This window comes from Hyperolius riggenbachi, chromosome 12, assembly GCF_040937935.1.
Source record: "Hyperolius riggenbachi isolate aHypRig1 chromosome 12, aHypRig1.pri, whole genome shotgun sequence".
NCBI lineage: Eukaryota > Metazoa > Chordata > Amphibia > Anura > Hyperoliidae > Hyperolius > Hyperolius riggenbachi.
In genome coordinates this window covers 90,828,344-90,848,744 of record NC_090657.1, presented here as the reverse complement: position 1 = coordinate 90,848,744, position 20,401 = coordinate 90,828,344, and the positions used below count along the sequence as shown (strand labels likewise).

Sequence of the window (20,401 nt, the reverse complement as noted above, 5' to 3'; positions counted from 1 at the left end):
CTATCCCACACTCCTGTGACCACTGACCACACAGTGTGTCTGTGTCGCTCGGGGACAGTAGAGATAACCTGATCAAGAATATAGCTGATCTGGTTCAACCACCAACTATCGAGTCCCCTCACACACTGACCCAATGACGGATGGGTATATACAAACATAAAGTGCTAGGTGCTGTACAAAGACTTTAACATGTGCATGTTTCACCAAGAGGCTTCATCAGAAAGCGTGCTGTACATATATTACATAACCTACATCAATTATTTACATATATTACACAATACCCCCCATCATCATATAAGCCCCAGTCAGAGCTGCTCCCATCCGTCATTGGGTCAGTGTGTGAGGGGACTCGATAGTTGGTGGTTGAACCAGATCAGCTATATTCTTGATCAGGTTATCTCTACTGTCCCCGAGCAAAACACACACTGTGTGGTCAGTGGTCACAGGAGTGTGGGATAGCTACACCTTCCCATGAGACTTTTCGCTATGGGATAAGGGGGATCAGCAAAGACCCCCACACTCTGACAACAGATACTCATCTGAAGCCCACACAGTGAGGGATTCTGAAACCGAATACCTCCAATTTTAAAACTTTTAGTGATACAGTAAAATTATAATTTTTACTATTTTGTACCTATAGGGTTATGTCCTTCTGGACGCAAGTGTGTGATTGTGTTTCCCTGGTACCTCACCTATTCGGTAGTGTGTGACCATCTATTCAATGAAATTAAGCCGCCGGCTTTTTCTCTGCCTCTCTCCTCCCCCCCCCGCCTCTCTCTCCTTCTCTTATGGCCAGCCGGAGGGGACACGCGTGTCCCCGAGAGTCGTTCCTCGCGGCAGGAGAGCAGAGCGGGGAGGCTGCAGAAATTGCTTCTGCCAGCACCCGCTCTGCAAGAACGGCAGGATTCCCCTGCCGCGACGAACGACTCTGGAGGGGACACGCGTGTCCCCGCCCGGCTGCCTATAGGAGAGCGAGAGAGGCGGGGGGAGGAGGAGAGAGAGGCGGGGGGGAGGAGAGAGGCAGAGAAAAAGCCGGCGGCTTAATTTCATTGAATAAAGTAAGATGTGATACATTTGCCCGCTGCACTGCGGCCACAACATAACATTAACCTTACAGGAATTGTTGCATTTCTCACATTGGCCGCAGCGCAGCGGCCAGTTCGCACATTGGCCGGCCAGAACCCGAAGTGGCCGGCCACTTCTAGTTCTGGCCAACTTCGGGTTCTGGCCGTAACATATATAAAACAAAACAAAAATGTAGGTCTCGCTATTTATTATGGTCATATTATTAAGAACAGCCAATCTACCCCTGCATGTAGCATCTACCCCCCATTACCTGTAAAGCTGGCCACTCACTATGCAATCTCACTGTACAATCAATCACCAATCTTGCCACATTTATGTAGTATGAAAAATATATCCAAGTCACAGTGAATCTATTGGTGTTATATTACATGGATGTTGGTAAGTGTATAAAAATTGTACAGTCAGATTGCATTGTGTGTGGCCACCTTTAGGCTGCGTCTGTTCGCATCTTTACATATTCAGAATGGTGCATGTCTATCCGTCCATAGAGGTGATGGAATGACTTCTTAAAATGTATTTCAATGCAGGAAACAGTAACCATTTAATAATGTGAAATATTTCCCATACACTGGCACCCTTCTCTGCTGCGCTCAATGTCCTGCACAAGGGACTCTGTTGGGTGCTACAAAGATGAGGTAGGCCAGGAGTATGTTTTATAGGAGCACCTGTTTGCTTGGACGCTGGGTAATGTCGATAAAATATTGGTCATCTGAAATTCTAACTATTGGCTATCCAAATGCCTAACATTAACTCCTGTTTTCTAATTACTGACACCCCATTGCCTTTAACTTTCCACCCAAAGCATCCCCCCTTCCCGAGCATAATCTTACCCTAACACCAAATTCCATCATGTCATCACAGGGGGTGCTGTTACCTTGTTATAGGACTCTTAGAACCAGGAAAGACATGCGGCACGTGGACCCCGGGAGGTGAGTGAAAGCTTCCAATAAGCACATTGCTTCCACTCAACCCCCCCCCCACCGATGCAATGACCTACTTTCCCCGCCCATAGAATCAGGCATGGGCATTATACAGCCAATGTATATGCTAGGTGTATAATATGAGCAATACTGTTTCTATAACCTGCATAATATACTTTATGTGACTCTCTGTAAACTTTGTATGCTATTCAAAAATTAAAATGTGGAATGGATTTGACTTTTTTTTATTGCATCCAATGAAATGCCTGCCAGAGTCTGTATGAGGAGCAAGTCAAAGCTCTGCAATCATTGCAGGAACAGGGAAAGGTTAAAGATACTTATCCACTTCTGCTTTGCATTTTGCTGTCAATCTAAAAAAGAAGGGGAGGGAGGAGGACTAGGCTACCAGGGACCTAGGAGAGCCCTGCCACAGGAGAGTGTTTTGCAGGTAGTTTTAATTTAAAAAAAAAATGCTTCCATAGACTTGCAAAATAATGATTTTTCAAAAAATAGTGATCACGCCAATTTTACCACGATTTTATTGCACATATATGAAAGTTTTAACGACCCGCAAAACGCTCTGTGTGCCAGAGCCCTAAAGGTGGCCACTAACGGTCCAATTTCTAGTGACAAATCATTCGAGCGATCAGAAATTCTGATCGGATTGGTTGTAAATAATCTTCATTGATGGACACAGTCGATTACATACAATTATAAAATCAGTCATCCAATTGGATTTTTGTCGATCCAAAATTTGGATTTTCTTGTTGGTTGTGATAGACAGGAAGCAAAGATTAACCACTTGCCGACCGCACGCTTATACCGTGCGTCGGCAAAGTGGCAGCTGCAGGACCAGCGACGCAGTACTGCGTCGCCAGCTGCAGGCTGATTAATCAGGAAGCAGCCGCTCGTGCGAGCGGCTGCTTCCTGTCAATTCACGGCGGGGGGCTCCGTGAATAGCCTGCGGGCCGCCGATGGCGGCTCGCAGGCTAAATGTAAACACATGCGGAAATAATCCGCTTTGTTTACATTTGTACGGCGCTGCTGCGCAGCAGCGCCGTAAGGCAGATCGGCGATCCCCGGCCAATCAGCGGCTGGGGATTGCCGCCATGTGACAGGGGACGTCCTGTCACTGGCTGCACAGGACGGATAGCGTCCTGTGCAACCCAGATCTCCCGGGGGAGCAGGTAGGAGAGGGAGGGGGGAGAATGTCGCCGCGGAGGGGGGCTTTGAGGTGCCCCCCCCGCAACATGCCTGCAGGTAGGAGCGATCAGACCCCCCCTGCACATCATCCCCATAGGGGGGAAAAAAAGGGGGGCGATCTGATCGCTCTGTGTGGCCGCGGATCTGTGCTGGGGGCTGCAGAGCCCACCCAGCACAGATCCAAACAAACAGCGCTGGTCCTTAAGGGGGGGTAAAGGGTGGGTCCTCAAGTGGTTAATTTGTTGATGGTGTAGTAAACGATTTCACTTCCGAACAGAATTTCTGATCGCTCAAACGATTTTTCGCTAGAAATTGGATTGTTAGTGGCCACTAACGGTCAAATTTCTAGCGAAAAATCGTTTGAGCGATCAGAAATTCTAATCGGATTGTAAATATTCTCCATTCATGGGCACTATTTTTATAATCATTCGTAATTGATAGTTGTCCGACTGGATTTTGGTCACACCAAATTTTGGATTTTCTAGTTAGTTGTGATAGACTGGAAGCAAAGATTGGTTCGATGATGGTGTAGTGAACAATTTTTCTTCCGATAAGAATTTCTGATCGCTCGAACGATATTTCGATAGAAATTGGACCATTAGTGGCTACCTTAACCACTTAAGGACCAGGGGATTTTTCGCTGATCAGTGCTGCGTGGGCCAGAGGCGTAGCTAGGGCTTTCAGCGCCCGGGGACAAAGACTATTAATGCACCCCCTAAGGTGAAGGCTGCGGCGTGCGCAGCGCCAAAAAAGAGACGTGACCATATAATGTGGGTATGGGTGGAGCCAAATGTACAGGAAGTTAGCAGGCTCACCCACCCTCCCTCCCTCAATATGTACCTTCCAGCATGTTCCAAGACAAATTCAGCAATCATGAGCCCCCCCCATCAAGACAAATTCAGCAATCATGAGGCCCCCAACAAGACAAATTCAGCGATCATGAGGCCCCCAACAAATCATGAGGCCCCCAACAAGACAAATTCAGTAACCATGAGGCCCCCAACAAGACAAATTCAGCTGTCATGAGGCACATAAATAGACAGCATTTCACATAAATAGGCAGAATGCCCCCTTAACCACTTCCCGACCGCCTAACGCACAGAGGCGGCCGGGAAGTGGAGCCCTGAAGACGGTATGGTAAGTTCATAGAAGATTTTATTTTTTGTCACAAGTTAGCGGAAATTGATTTTAATTGTGTTTTTTCACAAAGTGTCATTTTCCGCTAACTTGTGACAAAAAATAAAAACTTCTATGAACTCACCATACTCCTAACGGAATACCTTGGGGTGTCTTCTTTCTAAAATGGGGTCATTAGTGGGGTTCCTATACTGCCCTGGCATTTTAGGGGCCCTAAACCGTGAGGAGTAGTCTTGAAACAAAAATGACCTGTGAAATCCTAAAGGTACTCATTGGACTTTGGGCCCTTTAGCGCAGTTAGGGTGCAAAAAAGTGCCACACATGTGGTATCGCCGTACTCGGGAGAAGTAGTACAATGTGTTTTGGGGTGTATTTTTACACATACCCATGCTGGGTGGGAGAAATACCGCTGTAAATGGACAATTGTGTGTAAAAAAAATCAAAAGATTGTCATTTACAGAGGTGTTTCTCCCACCCAGCATGGGTATGTGTAAAAATACACCCCAAAACACATTGTACTACTTCTCCCGAGTACGGTGATACCACATGTGTGGCACTTTTTTGCACCCTAACTGCGCTAAAGGGCCCAAAGTCCAATGAGTACCTTTAGGATTTCACAGGTCATTTTGAGAAATTTCGTTTCAAGACTACTCCTCACGGTTTATGGCCCCTAAAATGCCAGGGCAGTATAGGAACCCCACAAATGACCCCATTTTAGAAAGAAGACACCCCAAGGTATTCCGTTAGTAGTATGGCGAGTTCATAGAAGATTTTATTTTTTGTCACAAGTTAGCGGAAATTGATTTTAATTGTGTTTTTTCACAAAGTGTCATTTTCCGCTAACTTGTGACAAAAAATAAAATCTTCTATGAACTCAGCATACTCCTAACGGAATACCTTGGGGTGTCTTCTTTCTAAAATGGGGTCATTTGTGGGGTTCCTATACTGCCCTGGCATTTTAGGGGCCCTAAACCGTGAGGAGTAGTCTTGAAACGAAATTTCTCAAAATGACCTGTGAAATCCTAAAGGTACTCATTGGACTTTGGGCCCTTTAGCGCAGTTAGGGTGCAAAAAAGTGCCACACATGTGGTATCGCCGTACACAGGAGAAATAGTATAATGTGTTTTGGGGTGTATTTTTACACATACCCATGCTGAGTGGGAGAAAGATCTCTGTACATGGACAATTGTGTGTAAAAAAAATTAACAAATTGTCATTTACAGAGATATTTCTCCCACCCAGCATGGGTATGTGTAAAAATACACCCCAAAACACATTATACTACTTCTCCTGAGTACGGCAATACCACATGGGTGGCACTTTTTTGCAGCCTAACCGCGCTAAGGGGTCCAATGAGCACCTTTAGGCTTTACAGGGGTGCTTACAATTTAGCACCCCCCAAAATGTCAGGACAGTAAACACATCCCACAAATGACCCCATTTTGGAAAGTAGACCCTTCAAGGTATTCAGAGAGGGGCATGGTGAGTCCGTGGCAGATTTCCTTTTTTTTGTCACAAGTTAGAAGAAATGGAAACTTTTTTTTTTTTTTTTTCACAAAGTGTCATTTTCCGCTTACTTGTGACAAAAAATAATATCTTCTTATGAACTCACTATGCCTCTCAGTGAATACTTTGGGATGTCTTCTTTCCAAAATGGGGTCATTTGGGGGGTATTTATACTATCCTGGAATTCTAGCCCCTCATGAAACATGACAGGGGGTCAGAAAAGTCATAGATGCTTGAAAATGGGAAAATTCACTTTTTGCACCATAGTTTGTAAACGCTATATCTTTTACCCAAACCAATAAATATACACTGAATGGGGTTTTTTTTTATCAAAAACATGTTTGTCCACATTTTTCGCGCTGCATGTATACAGAAATTTTACTTTATTTGAAAAATGTCAGCACAGAAAGTTAAAAAAAATCATTTTTTTGCCAAAATTCATGTCTTTTTTGATGAATATAATAAAAAGTAAAAATCGCAGGAGCAATCAAATAGCACCAAAAGAAAGCTTTATTAGTGACAAGAAAAGGAGCTAAAATTCATTTAGGTGGTAGGTTGTATGAGCGAGCAATAAACCGTGAAAGCTGCAGTGGTCTGAATGGAAAAAAAGTGGCCGGTCCTTAAGGGGTAGAAAGCCCTAGGTCCTCAAGTGGTTAATATGGTAGACACCTCTCACCTGGCAGCAGTTCCCCAAAATACACTCAATCCGACAGCAGTGGTTCCCCAAAAATAGGTAGCCTCAGGTCTATAGGTGTCCCCAGAATAGGTGGCCAGCGGTAGAGATGTCCCCAGAACAGGTTGCCAGGGGTAGAGATGTCCACAGAACAGGTAGCCAGGGGTATATGTGACCAGTATGTGTAGTCAGGGGGTATATGTGCCCAGTATATGCAGGCAGGGGTATATGTCGGCAGGGGGTATATGTGCCCAGTATACAGTGGTGTGAATAACTATTTGCCCCCTTCCTGATTTCTTATTCTTTTGCATGTTTGTCACACTTAAATGTTTCTGCTCATTAAAAACCGTTAACTATTAGTCAAAGATAACATAATTGAACACAAAATGCAGTTTTAAATGATGGTTTTTATTATTTAGTGAGAAAAAAAACTCAAAACCTACATGGCCTTTTGTGAAAAAGAAATTGCCCCCTGAACCTAGTAACTGGTTGGGCCACCCTTAGCAGCAATAAATGCAATCAAGCGTTTGCGATAACTTGCAACGAGTCTTTTACAGCGCTCTGGAGGAATTTTGGCCCACTCATCTTTGCAGAATTGTTGTAATTCAGCTTTATTTGAGGGTTTTCTAGCATGAACCACCTTTTTAAGGTCATGCCACAACATCTCAATAGGATTCAGGTCAGGACTTTGACTAGGCCACTCCAAAGTCTTCATTTTGTTTTTCTTCAGCCATTCAGAGGTGGATTTGCTGGTGTGTTTTGGGTCATTGTCCTGCTGCAGCACCCAAGCTCACTTCAGCTTGAGTTGATGAACAGATGGAACCATGAATTCTACTGTCTACCAAAAAATCCTGAAGGAGAATGTCCAGCCATCTATCACAGCAAGTCTTCCAGGTCCTGAAGCAGCAAAACAACCCCAGACCATCACACTACCACCACCATATTTTACTGTTGGTATGATGTTCTTTTGCTGAAATGCTGTGGTACTTCTACGCCAGATGTAATGGGACACACACCTTCCAAAAAAATTCAACTTTTGTCTTGTTGGTCCACAAGGTATTTTCCCAAAAGTCTTGGCAATCATTGAGATGTTTTTTTTTAGCAAAATTGAGATGAGTCTTAATGTTCTTTTTGCTTAAAAGTGGTTTGCGCCTTGGATATCTGCCATGCAGGCCGTTTTTGCCCAGTCTCTTTCTTATGGTGGAGTCATGAACACTGACCTTAATTGAGGCAAGTGAGACCTGCAGTTCTTTAGATGTTGTCCTGGGGTCTTTTGTGGCCTCTCGGATGAGTTTTCTCCGCGTTCTTGGGGTAATTTTGGTCGGTCGGTCGGCCGGCCACTCCTGGGAAGGTTCTTCACTGTTCCATGTTTTTGCCATTTGTGGATAATGGCTCTCACTTTGGTTCGCTGGAGTCCCAAAGCTTTAGAAATGGCTTTATAACCTTTACCAGACTGATAGATCTCAATTACAGTACTTTTGTTCTCATTTGTTCCTGAATTTCTTTGGATCTTGGCATGATGTCTAGCTTTTGAGGTGCTTTTGGTCTACTTCTCTGTGTCAGATACCTCCTATTTAAGTGATTTCTTGATTGAAACAGGTGTGGCAGTAATCTGGCCTGTGGGTGACTACAGAAATTGAACTCAGGTGTGATAAACCACAGTTAAGTTATTTTTTAACAAGGGGGGGCAATCACTTTTTCACACAGGGCCATGTAGATTTGGAGTTTTTTTTCTCACTAAATAATAAAAACCATCATTTAAAACTGCATTTTGTGTTCAATTATGTTATCTTTGACTAATAGTTAACAGTTTTTGATGAGCAGAAACATTTAAGTGTGACAAACATGCAAAAGAATAAGTAATCAGGAAGGGGGCAAATAGTTTTTCACACCACTGTATGTAGCTGGGGATATATGTGCCCAGTATGTGTAGGCAGGGGGTATGTGTCCCCAGTATGTGTAGGCAGGGGGTATGTGTCCCCAGTATGTGTAGGCAGGGGGTATGTGTCCCCAGTATGTGTAGGCAGGGGTTATATGTGCCCAGTATATGTAGGCAGGGGGTATATGTCTTGAACTTGCGTTCCGTTTATTGCATGTCGATACACTACATGTTTCGGGCTCCGCCCTTCATCAGGTGTCCGAAACATGTAGTGTATCGACATGCAATAAACTGAACGCAAGTTCAAGCCTGTGGAGTGCCTCCTTCTAATTAATTCAAGTATCACTGTGTGGTGCAGGGGTGATGTACCTGCGTGGAGGAGTGCACCGGCACCAGCTCTCCTAGCCTAGGATTGAGCCGCTGAGTCTGGTTCAGTCTAATACATTACAGGGGGTATATGTCCCCGGTATATGTAGCCAGGGGTATATGTCCCCAGAATATGTAGTTAGATGTCCCCCAGCATGAAGGGAGCAGCGCAGTGGAGGGAGAGCTGTGAGCAGCAGTGAGGAAGGGGGCCATCTCCCCCCTCCTTCTCTCACCTTAGGGGGCTCTCCCTCGCTTGCTCTCCCCTCCACAACTAATGTCCGGGTGGCTCAGTGGCTGGCAGCGGCGGGTGGGACTTACCTGCGTCTCGTCGCAGCGCCGGATGGATTTGCCGCTACTCTGGTCTAGTCCAGACCAAAGCAGCGGCTGCAGGACCCGAACTTCCGGCTCTGGAGCGAGACGGAGGTAAGTCCCGCCCGCTGCGCCAGCCACCCGGACATTAGTTGTGGAGGGGACAGCAAGGGAGGGAGAGCCCCCTAAGGTGAGAGAAGGAGGGGGGAGATGCCCCCCCTTCTCCACCGCTGCTCACAGCTCTCCCTCTTCTCTGCGCTGCTCCCCTCCCAAAATAAAAAAAAAACCTTGAAGATCAGCTGGGCGCCCTCAGGGACCTAGCGCCCGGGGGCACCTGTCCTACCCCGACCCCCCCCAGCTCCGCATCTGGCGTGGGCTCCCCAGCCGACAGCACAGATCAGCAGGCAGGCAGGGCGATCAGACTGCCCCCCTTTTTTCCCCACTAGGGGATGTCCTGCTGGGGAGGTCTGATCGCTGCCGACTGTTTTGGTTTAGTGAGGGGGCTCCTCAAAGCCCCCCTCCGCAGCGCTATTCCCCCTCCCTCTCCTCCTTACTGTGGGCAGCACAGGACAGTGATTCATTCTGTACCAATAGGCTTTAGCCTATCAGACTGCGGTGATCCCCGGCCCATCAGAGGCCGGAGATCGCTGATCTCCTTAACGGCGCTGCTGCGACAGCAGCACCGTATGATGTAAATCTTCCCCGCGTGTTTACATTTCGCCTGCGAGCTGCAATCGGAGGCTCGCAGTCTGTTCATGGAGACACCCTCCGTGAACTGACATGGAACGGCCGTTTCCATGGAAAACCACAAACGACCTATTGGCGTTAGGCGGTCGTTATGTGGTTAAGAGGGGAAGCTGGCGTGTTTACAAGACTACAAGTAAAAGCTATTTGGGTAAGAGAGAACCACTGAACAAATAGATTTAAAAGCACTGCTTGATAATGTGGGTATTATGCCAATTAATAGAATATTGGTAAAATTACAGATATTCTTGTATCACCTGTAATGAAAAGTAGAATATTGGTGATGCCTATCTTATCCTATCCTCACACTAATCTCTACCTACAGTGGCTTGCAAAAGTATTTGGAATTCCACGTGAAAGACCAATACAAAGCAGTGTACACGTGAGAAGTGGAATGAAAATCTTACATGATTCCAAACATTTTTTGCAAATCAATAACTGCAAAGTGGGATGTGCGTAATTATTCAGCCCCCTCAGTCAATACTTCGTAGAACCACCTTTTGTTGCAATTACAGCTGGCCAGTCTTTTAGGGTATGTCTCTACCAGCTTTGCACATCTAGAGACTGAAACCCTTGCCCATTCTTCTTTGCAAACCAGCTCCAGCTCAGTCAGATTAGATGGACATCGTTTGTGGCAAGATCTGAAAACTGCTGTTTACAGATTCTCGATTGGATTTAGATCTGGACTTTGACTGGGCCATTCTAACACATGGATGGGGGCAGAATACTTTTGCAAGCCACTGTAAATCTAGCACCGTTGCTATCTGGAGCTTGGCTACCCAGCTGGGATACCCTGGATAGGCCCCCTACTGCTGCCTGTCTTGACATGTTTTGGACAGCAGTGTTACGATATCACACTGCTGGACACATTTTTGGCGAAAAACAGTGCTGACACATTCACTGAAGTGACTAGGACTAGCAGTGCAATGCACATAGCGTGCTATTGAGTTCTGGCGCTGCTATGTCATGCATGTTATGCGCACGGTCATATGCACTTGCTAACGTGAACGAGGCCTTATCCCAACATACTTTCTACATCTGGATAACTCTGTTCATGAGTACATTACTATAGCAAGCTTGGTGCTATGAAAAGTAATCTGCATGTTACAATGTGCAGAGTGCGAGTTGCATTATTGCTGCATAGTGTGATCTTAGCCTAAACCTTGTAAGCAAGGACACCGAAAATAAATGGCAAACTTTTAAATAAATTCACAATAAGTGTACCAGTGTATATGTCCCTTGAATTAACCACAATTCTAGGTTAACTAAAAACCACTAAAAAACATGTTGTGTAGGCTGTTTAAGTGTACAAACTCTGGTACAAAATAAATACTTAACTAGGAAGAGGTAAGCCTCTGGATCCTATAGACAAAACTACAAATCCCATCATGCCTCTGTCTCCCCGAGTTATGCTTAGAGCTGTCAGAGAATTGCAATGCCTCATGGGACTTGTAGTTCCACCACAGCTGGAGTGCCAATAGAGGCTTCCCATGCTGTCCTCGGTCCCCAGTCACCGAGCGCGCACCCCTTGAAGATTACAGACAAGGGCTTGTCGGTAGGAACATTGGGGCTGCACTCCCCTTCAGGCAAGTATGGCAGTCCACACAATGCCTGTGCAGTAAGCCGGAGCCACTTGTGCACAAACAGCTCCATGCCACTGCACAGGCGTGCTTGCGCAGGTTCAGCACAGTCGCACTCATGCCAGAAGAGACGCGTGGTCCCAATGTTAGGGAGGGTCCCAGCAGGCAGCTGCAGGAGGACCCAGAAAGCCTCTATAGGATCCAGAGGCGTCCCTCCTTCTTAGGCAAGTATTTCCTTTTTTACCTGAGCTTTCGCTGTAGTGTTCAATACATTTTAACCACCACTGTCGTCCCCAGGCAGCAATATTACCGTTACTATCACCAGCATTGTACCCGGCGTTACGCTTTTAGCATGACACACAGTACATGACTGATGTGAGCGTACACTACGTTTTTTTTTTTTTTTTTTATTTTATTTTATATATAGCCCACACTCTAAAAAACAACAAAAAAAATGTTATAAAAAATAGGTAAAGTTGCCAGGGATCCTTATACAGCCTTATTGTGGCTGTATAGCGATACCTGACCGAAGCGTTTCCACTTCCACAGGGTTTCCAGGGGGTCCATACACACTGTGAATGGACCCCCTCGGAAACCCCATCACAAAATTCATTGCTCTTTCTTTTGATAGATAATGTAGCAACCTAATGCTTGTGTAAATTTAAATTTAATTTACCACATTTAAATGTATACTTTTTTACTATTGTAACTTTAAAATCGTTTTTCTCCAAAACTATAAGGTCTTTTTGAAAAATGTATTTTTTCTCTTATACCCACTTCTCTCCTTAACCACCCTGGCGTTCTGATTAAATCGGCAGGGTGGCTGCGGGAGGGTTTTTTTTAAATAAAAAAAAAACTATTTCATGCAGCCAACTGAAAGTTGGCTGCATGAAAGCCCACTAGAGGGCGCTCCGGAGGCGATCTTCCGATCGCCTCCGGCGCCCAGAATAAACAAGGAAGGCCGCAATGAGCGGCCTTCCTTGTTTTGCTTATATCGTCGCCATAGCGACGAGCAGAGTGACGTCATCGACGTCAGCCGACGTCCTGACGTCAGCCGCCTCCGATCCAGCCCTTAGCGCTGGCCGGAACTTTTTGTTCCGGCTACGCTGGGCTCAGGCGGCTAGGGGGGCCCTCTTTCGCCGCTGCTCGCGGCGGATCGCCGCAGAGCGGCGGCGATCAGGCAGCACACGCGGCTGGCAAAGTGCCGGCTGCGTGTGCTGCTTTTTATTTCGTTAAAATCGGCCCAGCAGGGCCTGAGCGGCAGCCGCTGGCGGTGTTGGACGAGCTGAGCTCGTCCAGACCGCTCAGCTGGTTAACATACCCTGAAAATTTGGTGCTAGCTTGTAAGGGGCCCTTGCTATTAACCTCAAAAGTCAGCAAATATTACGTGAAAAAGAAAGCTACAATATTCAAGTGAATTTTCGCTTGTTGAAGCAAAAATTGTACTTATTTTTGTGAAAATAAGGCAAAAAGAATATTGGCATTGCTGCTCAACATTAGCTGTAATGAAGACAAGCCCTCAGTATCCATCATCTACAATTTAAAGCTCACAGCAATTTTACTTAGGGCCTGAGCTCGCTAACGCAGTTGTGTCTGCATTTCAGCATCTCTAACATTGATGCTGAAAAGCTGAACACAACTGTGTCAGTGGGCTCAGGTCCTTAAAGGACTTCCGAGGCCAACTAAAAAATAAATAAAAATGAAATACCTGCATCACATTTGAAGGTACGGAGGACACAGTCTGTGCCATTCCGCCAGGTCCCCGCCGCTCAATAGCCCACCCGGGCCGGCTCCCGACTCCACGGCCCAGGCTCTCCTGCCTCCACTAACATGGCCGCATAGCCGCGAGTGCGGCTGCGCAGCTCTAGGGCCTACCCCCATCCACGCTACTGTATCCCACCCTCCCAAAAATACCCAAATAAAATGTTTAATAATAATTTTTAAAAAATTACAATTAAAAAAAAAACAAAAAACTAATATTTACTTAAGGGTCTAAACTTTTTAAATATCTATGTAAAGATGAAATATTTCTTTTTTTAATTTATTATAAGCTTGTAAATAGTGATGGATGGAAAACGGAAAAAATGCACTTTTATTTCCGAATAAAATATTGTAGCCATACATTGTGATAGGCAGGGTCGGACTGGGACACTAAAGGCCCACCAAGGAAGTTTCAGCTTGGGGCCTGCCCCCCTCTCCTCCTCCCCCCATTTTGGGCTCACATACACATGTACTCTAGAAATTTTGCATGATTTTATGGTAGGGGCTAGATTGTGAGCACTTCTGAGGACAATCTCCAATAGGGATATGTCCACATGCCGCGCGCGCAGCAAAAATAAATGAGTGTCGCCACGCACTGGAACATGGGCGTGGTCATGATGAGTCATGGGCATACTTTAACCACTTCACCACTGAGGGGTTTTACCCCCTGACCACCAGAGCAATTTTCACCTTTCAGCGCTCCTTCCATTCATTCGTCTATAACTTTATTATTACTTATCCCAATGAAATGAACTGTATCTTGTTTTTTTTGCCACCAATTAGGCTTTCTTTAGGTGGGACATTATGCCAAGAATTATTTTATTCTAAATGTGTTTTAATGGGGAAATAGGAAAAAATGTGGGAAAAAATTATTATTTTTCAGTTTTCGGCCATTATAGTTTTTAAATAAAGCATGCTACTGTAATTAAAACCCATGAAATGTATTAACCCATTTGTCCCGGTTATAAAACCATTTACATTTTGTCCCTATCACAATGTTTGGCAACAATATTTTATTTGTAAATAAAAGGTGCATATTTTTCAGTTTTGCATGCATCCCTAATTACAAGCCCACAGTTTATAAAGTAACAGTGTTATACCCTCTTGACATAAATATTTAAAAAGTTCAGTCCCTAAGGTAACTATTTATGCTTTTTTTTTATTGTATTTTTTTTTTTTTTTAATTACAAAAAAAAATAAAAAAATTGGGGAGTGTGGGAGGTAATGAGTTAATTTATTGTGTAAATGTAATGTTTGTGTATGTAAAATGCTTTTAGGGTGTAGTTTACTATTTGGCCACAAGATGGCCACAGAGTGTTTGTTTACATGCGACCTGTAAGCGTCCGGAAGGACGCTTACAGGAAGCAGTAGGAGGCTGGGAGACGCACAATGATCTCGCTGTTTCTGAAAGAAGCAGCAGATCATTGCGGGGGCTAGATCAACGAACGGGAATGGATTTTCCCGTTCATTGATCTCCGGGCGAGCGGGCGGCGGCGTGCACAAGCGGCGGGTGCGCGCGCACGAGCGGCGGTAGCGCGGAAGGTACGGATTTCTCCGTCCCTGGTTTTTTAGGAGGGAAAAAAGGGGCGGAGAAATTCGTACCGCTGGGGGTAAAGTGGTTAAAGTAAAATAAAAAAACCACAATAAGTAGCGGTGTTATTCACAGAGATTAGGTCTGACCAGATACATTTTAGATAAAATCATCAAGTAGTTACATGCCTCATGATAATTCATCAAGTAGTCAAATTGCAGCAAATTTCCTGACAAAATGCAATCAGATTGGTGCCAGATTTCCCCACAAAATGCAAATAGATTGGCGGCAGATATCCCCACAAAATGCAATTAGATTGGTGGCAGATTTCCCCACAAAGGCAGGTCCCCAGTTAGTGGGGGCCCCAGAGCTGAGAAGGAGGGGGGCACAGCGCAGGAAGGGAGGAAATTGTGCACAGAGCGGCGAGGAGGGGGGAAGCCTCCCCCCTCCCTCACCTAGGGGCCCCCCCTCCCCTCCCCTCCAAAATTGCAGCCAGCCAGCGGCAGCAAGCGGGGAACAGTTTACTTGCATCAGAGCGATAGCACTGCGTGCCGCTAGGTTGGTCTCAGTCTCCTGCACTGACCAATCACACTCTCGCAGGAAGTACTGCGAGAGCGTGATTGGTCAGTGCAGGAGACGGAGACCAGCCCAGCAGCACGCAGCGCTATTGCTCTGATGCAGGTAAGCTGTTCCCCGCTCGCTGCCGCTGGCTGGTTGCAACTTTGGAGGGGAGGGGGAGCGCGGAAGGGGGGGCGCCTAGGTGAGGGGGAGGCTTTCTCCCTCCCCGCCGCTCTATGCACAATGTCCTCCCTTCCTGCGCTGTGCCCCCTCCTTCTCAGCTCTGGGGGCCCCAGGAGGCGGAGCGGCCAGGGCCCACTGATGGAAAAAATCAGTGGTTCGGTGGGTCAGTCCGAGCCTGGTGATAGGGACATAATTTAAACGGTGTAATAACCGGGACAAATACAATACATGGGTTTTAATTATGGAGGCATGTATTATTTTAAAACTATAATTGCCAAAAACGAATGAATTTTTTCAGTTTTTTTCCTTATTCTTACTGTTAAAATGCATTTACAGTAAGGTAGCTCTTAGCAAAATGTACCACCCAAAGAAAGCCCAATTGGTGGTGGAACAAGATATAGATCAGTTCATTGTGATAAGTAGTGATAAAGTTATAGGCTAATGAATGGGAGGTGAACATTGCTCGGATGCATAAAGTGAAAACGACTGAGGGCTTAAGTGGTTAACAAATGTACTATCAGGATTTTGATTTATGGCCACAGCTATTGCTAATATTCTGACTGGCAATCTCGCTATGGAGTACTATAGTGTATGTAACATTAGCAACACAGTTTGGTCTATGGTGCTTCCCTGCATTCTCATTATGGCTGTGTTGAGCTACAAGACACAGGACACGTTTCATACGCTGGACTAATGAACATGGCGCTAATGAATATATTACATATTGTAATTTATGCAGTGCTAACAGTTTCACAGCAAGAGATGCCAGCTGGAGAATCTCTGGATAATTCATCACACCGGGTTTTAAACACATTGTTTGTTCAAACAGATTTAATGATTTACTTAAATGGTCCAGACAGGATTTCCATAAGCAGGGTTTTAATAGAGCCATTTCCCCAGCTATGCACATTAGAATAACATTGCTATGGAGGAATAGATAAACAGATCGAAGCATCATTAAGAAACTGTATCTCCATTCTATAGCAACAAGAACACACCATGTGCATTACTACTCCTGAATCTATTCACATACAATGCATCCGAATAGTATTCACAGCGCATCATTTTTCCAACATTTTATGTAACAAATTGATTACATTCAATTTTTCCCTCAGAACTCTAAACAAAACACCCCATAATGACATTGAAAAAAGGGTTTACTTGAGGTTTTGATAAATTTATTAAAAAAAAAAAATTGAGAAAGCACGTGTACATAAGTATTCAGGGCCTTTGCCTTCAAGCTCAAAATTGAACTCAGAAGCATCCGGTTTCCCCTGATCATCATTTAAATGTTCATATGGCTTAATTGGACTGGATTTGGAAAGTCACACACCTGTCTATGTTAAGTCCCACAATTGACAGTTCATGTCAGAGCACAAACCAAGCATGACATCAAAGGAATTGACTATAGACCTTTAAGACAGGATTGTCTCAAGGCACACATTTAGGTAAGTCTACAGAAACATTTCTGCTGTTCTGAAGGTCCCAATGAGTACAATGACCTCCATCATCCATAAGTGGAAGAAGTTTGAAACCACCAGGACTCTTCACAGCTGGACAGCCATCTAAACTGAGTGATCGGGGGAGAAGAGCCTAACTAAGGTTCACCAAGAACGCGATGGCCACTCTGTGAGAGAGAACCTTCCAGAAGGAAAACCATCTCTGCAGCAACCCACTAATCAGGCCTGTATGGTAGAGTGGCCAGACAGAAGCCACTCCTTAGTAAAAGGCACATAGCAGCTCACCTTGAGTTTGCCAAAAGGCACCTCAAGGTGGGCCATGAGAAACCATGGTCCTTCAGACCATGAGAAACAAAATTCTCTGGTCTGAAGGACCATGAGAAACAAAATTCTCTGGTCTGAAGAGACAAAGATTGAACTCTTTGGTGTGAGTTCTAGGCATCACTTTTGGAGGAAACCGGGAACCACTCACCAGGCCAATACCACCCCTACAGTGAAGTATGGTGGTGGCAGCATCATGCTGTGGGGATGTTTTTCAGTGGCAGTAACCGAGAGACTAGTCAGGATAAAAGGAAAGATGACTGGAAGAAAACCTACCTCCAAGCAATTTTAAACTCAGGGTCATTGTCCTGCTAAAAGCTGAACCATCACCCCAGTCTAAGCACACAGCCAAAATATTGAAGGAGTGGCTTTGGGACAACTCTGCCAATGTCCTTGAGTAGCCCAACCAGAGCCCAGACTTCAATCCCGATTGAACATCTCTGGAGAAAGCTTAAAATGGCTTTGCACCAACGCTTCCCATTCAACCTGATGGAGCTTGAGGGGTGCTACAAAGAGGAATGGGAGAAAATGGCCAAGGATAGGTGTGCCAATATGGTGTGAATATGGTGCCGGCGGCCAGAGACATACGTAGAGAGTGCACTTCTCTTGTGCAGACTGGCCAAAGTTATGGGACCCTGTACCGGCAATACAGAAGGCTGAAAACAGCGCCGTGGGAGGGATCGGTGCACGTGGGGCTGGAGGAAGCCCCAGTTATGTATAAAACTTCTCAGTTTTATCTTCTCTGGTTTCCTTTAAAAGGACTCTAAGCAGTGTGATAAAAAAAGAAATCTGGACTTACTTTTGACTTCCTCCAGATCCCCTCCCCTGTAACCCACGAGGTTCCCCAACGTGTAATACAGTGACTTAATCTGAAGTCGTGTGTGTGTGCACACCCAACACGGCATCACACTGGTCATAGTAAGCGTCCTGCGCATATGCGGTCCAGTCTCTAGAGAACTGCGCATGAGCAGGATCCTTACGGTGACCGGCATGATGCTACACAGGGGCGCACACTTCAACCAAATTACCAGAGGTCTATACCTAAGCAATTAGGTCTTTCAGGTGCCTGGAGGGTTCTGCATGTATGTCGATTGTACCCTAATCTCCCATAGGTTCTCTACTTTTACTAGAATCAATTTTGTTTTCATCTCCCCGTCCCTACTATTGACATTTGACCACGCCCCCTGGATCTTTCTCTAAACTTAGCTAAAAATCCCAGGATTACCTCAGTTTGGAAACTTAAAAGCTAGCTCATTAGTTGATGACTCTACAGCTAAGGACTTAGAAGATAGACTGAAAAGTTAACCCTATTTTGATCTAAACGAGGAGTCTGTTTCTAATTTCTCTAGAGTTTTGGAGGTCCACAAGGCCTCAGGAAATTTGGCAAAAAAGAGAAGGCTGCTACACACACACTCACCCACCAAAGGGAACAGGAGGTCTTGACCAACAATAGATAAAAGCAAAAGGAAATCCTGCCGCACCAGTGTGTTATGGTGAAAAATTAGTCAATCTTTATTCCATAATCCAGCAGTTCAGCATGCAGATAAAAGCTCACGCGTATCGGAGCAAGAATTGCTCCTTAATCAAGCTATGATTGAGGAGTGAGCTTTTATCTGTATGCTGAACTGCTGGATCATGGAATAAAGATTGACTAATATTTCACCATAACACACTGGTGCAGCGGGATTTCTTTTTGCTTTTATCCACAAGGCCTGCATTAGGGGAAAGTTAATTGCTATTGCTAGTAAGAGAGTGAGGGGGTTGCAACAGGTAATCAATGACTTACTGCTCCAGATCACCAAGCTAGAAAGGTTGCATAAATTAAGCCCTTCCAAGCAGGTTCTGTTTCAATTAGGGCCCCTATGTAAGGAATTATCTGATAAGCAATATGCTGTAGTCGAGATGCCACTATTGTTTACTAGACAACTTTTCTATGAAAAGGGCAATAGAGCACACACTATTCAAGCTAAAAAATTGCATGATATTAAATCGTGCAACGCAGTATTTACTCTAAAGGATAACAGATGTACAGATCAATATGACCTGCGACAGATCTCCCAAATCTTCCGAGACTATTTCTCCTCCATCTATAATCTGCACAATGCTGACAGGACAAGCAGTCATTAGCAACCATCAATGAATATTTACGCTCTTGTAAGCTTTCTTGTGTATCCCCTTCCCAGTAAAATTCCCTAAACAGTGATATAGATGGTGAGGAAGCATTTGAGACCCTTTGCAGCTTCACAAAGCCCCTGGTGCTGACAGCTTTACGATAGCATACTATAAAAAAATGTAAGTATCTGCTCATTCCAACATTATTTATCCAGTTTAACTCTTTTCTGGGCACCGATCTGATCCCTGAGTCTATGTTAAAATCACATATGGTAGTTATTCCTAAACCTGACAGGGATGCATTGGAAGCAAAAAAAATATTGGATAATTTATTTTGCTCAATGCAGATCTTAAGATTTTTTTTCTAAGGTGCTAGCAAACCGTTTATCTCCATTATTGCCATATCTGCCAATAACCCCAATCAGGTTGGCTTTGTCCCAGGGCATTACGCAGGTGGTAACATCCGGCACTATTAATCTGGTTCATCATATCAGTTTCCATAAAACACCCCTCCGTGTTCCTGAGTCTTGACATACAGTGGGATGAGAAAGTTTGGGCATCCTTGTGAATAGTCATGATTTTCCTGTATAAATCTTGGTTGTTATGATAAAAAATGTCAGTTGATTATATTATATAGGAGAGACACACAGTGATATTTGAGAAGCACAGTTGTGTTCAAAATTATTCAACCCCCACTGAAATTGAGTGTTTTGGCCAGTTTGACATTGATTTTGATCATTTCAGTCATCTTGTTTACAATTAAATCACTTAAATAAATTAAATTTACAATTAAATCACTTAAATCAATTAAATCAAAGAGGCACTTGTAAATCAGACAAATATAACATAACATTTATAATGAAATAACCACAAATGCCTTTTCTGTGCTCACATTATCAGTTTTATTTAACCCACAAGTGACATTCATTCTTACTACTTAGCACAATATCCTTTTCCAGTTATAACAGCATTTAAACATGAAGCATAGCTTGACACAAGTGTCTTGCAGCGATCTACGGATATCTTAGCCCATTCTTCATGGGCAAAAGCCTCCAGTTCAGTCACATTCTTA

The 20,401-nt window shown here is 44.6% G+C and overlaps 1 protein-coding gene and 1 long non-coding RNA gene across 14 annotated transcripts in view; one reads left to right on the top strand and one right to left on the bottom strand.

The window, feature by feature from the left end:
• The window catches only part of LOC137541048 (uncharacterized), a 617,426-nt gene extending 615,187 nt beyond the window's left edge, over positions 1-2,239 (top strand). For all 9 annotated transcript variants that reach the window (XR_011025074.1, XR_011025071.1, XR_011025075.1 and 6 more), the window contains one exon: positions 1,948-2,239. This is a non-coding gene — a long non-coding RNA (uncharacterized lncRNA). The remainder of the gene's footprint in view (positions 1-1,947) is intronic.
• The window catches only part of LOC137541038 (inactive phospholipase C-like protein 2), a 478,057-nt gene that overhangs the window by 4,296 nt on the left and 453,360 nt on the right, over positions 1-20,401 (bottom strand). The window lies entirely within an intron of this gene.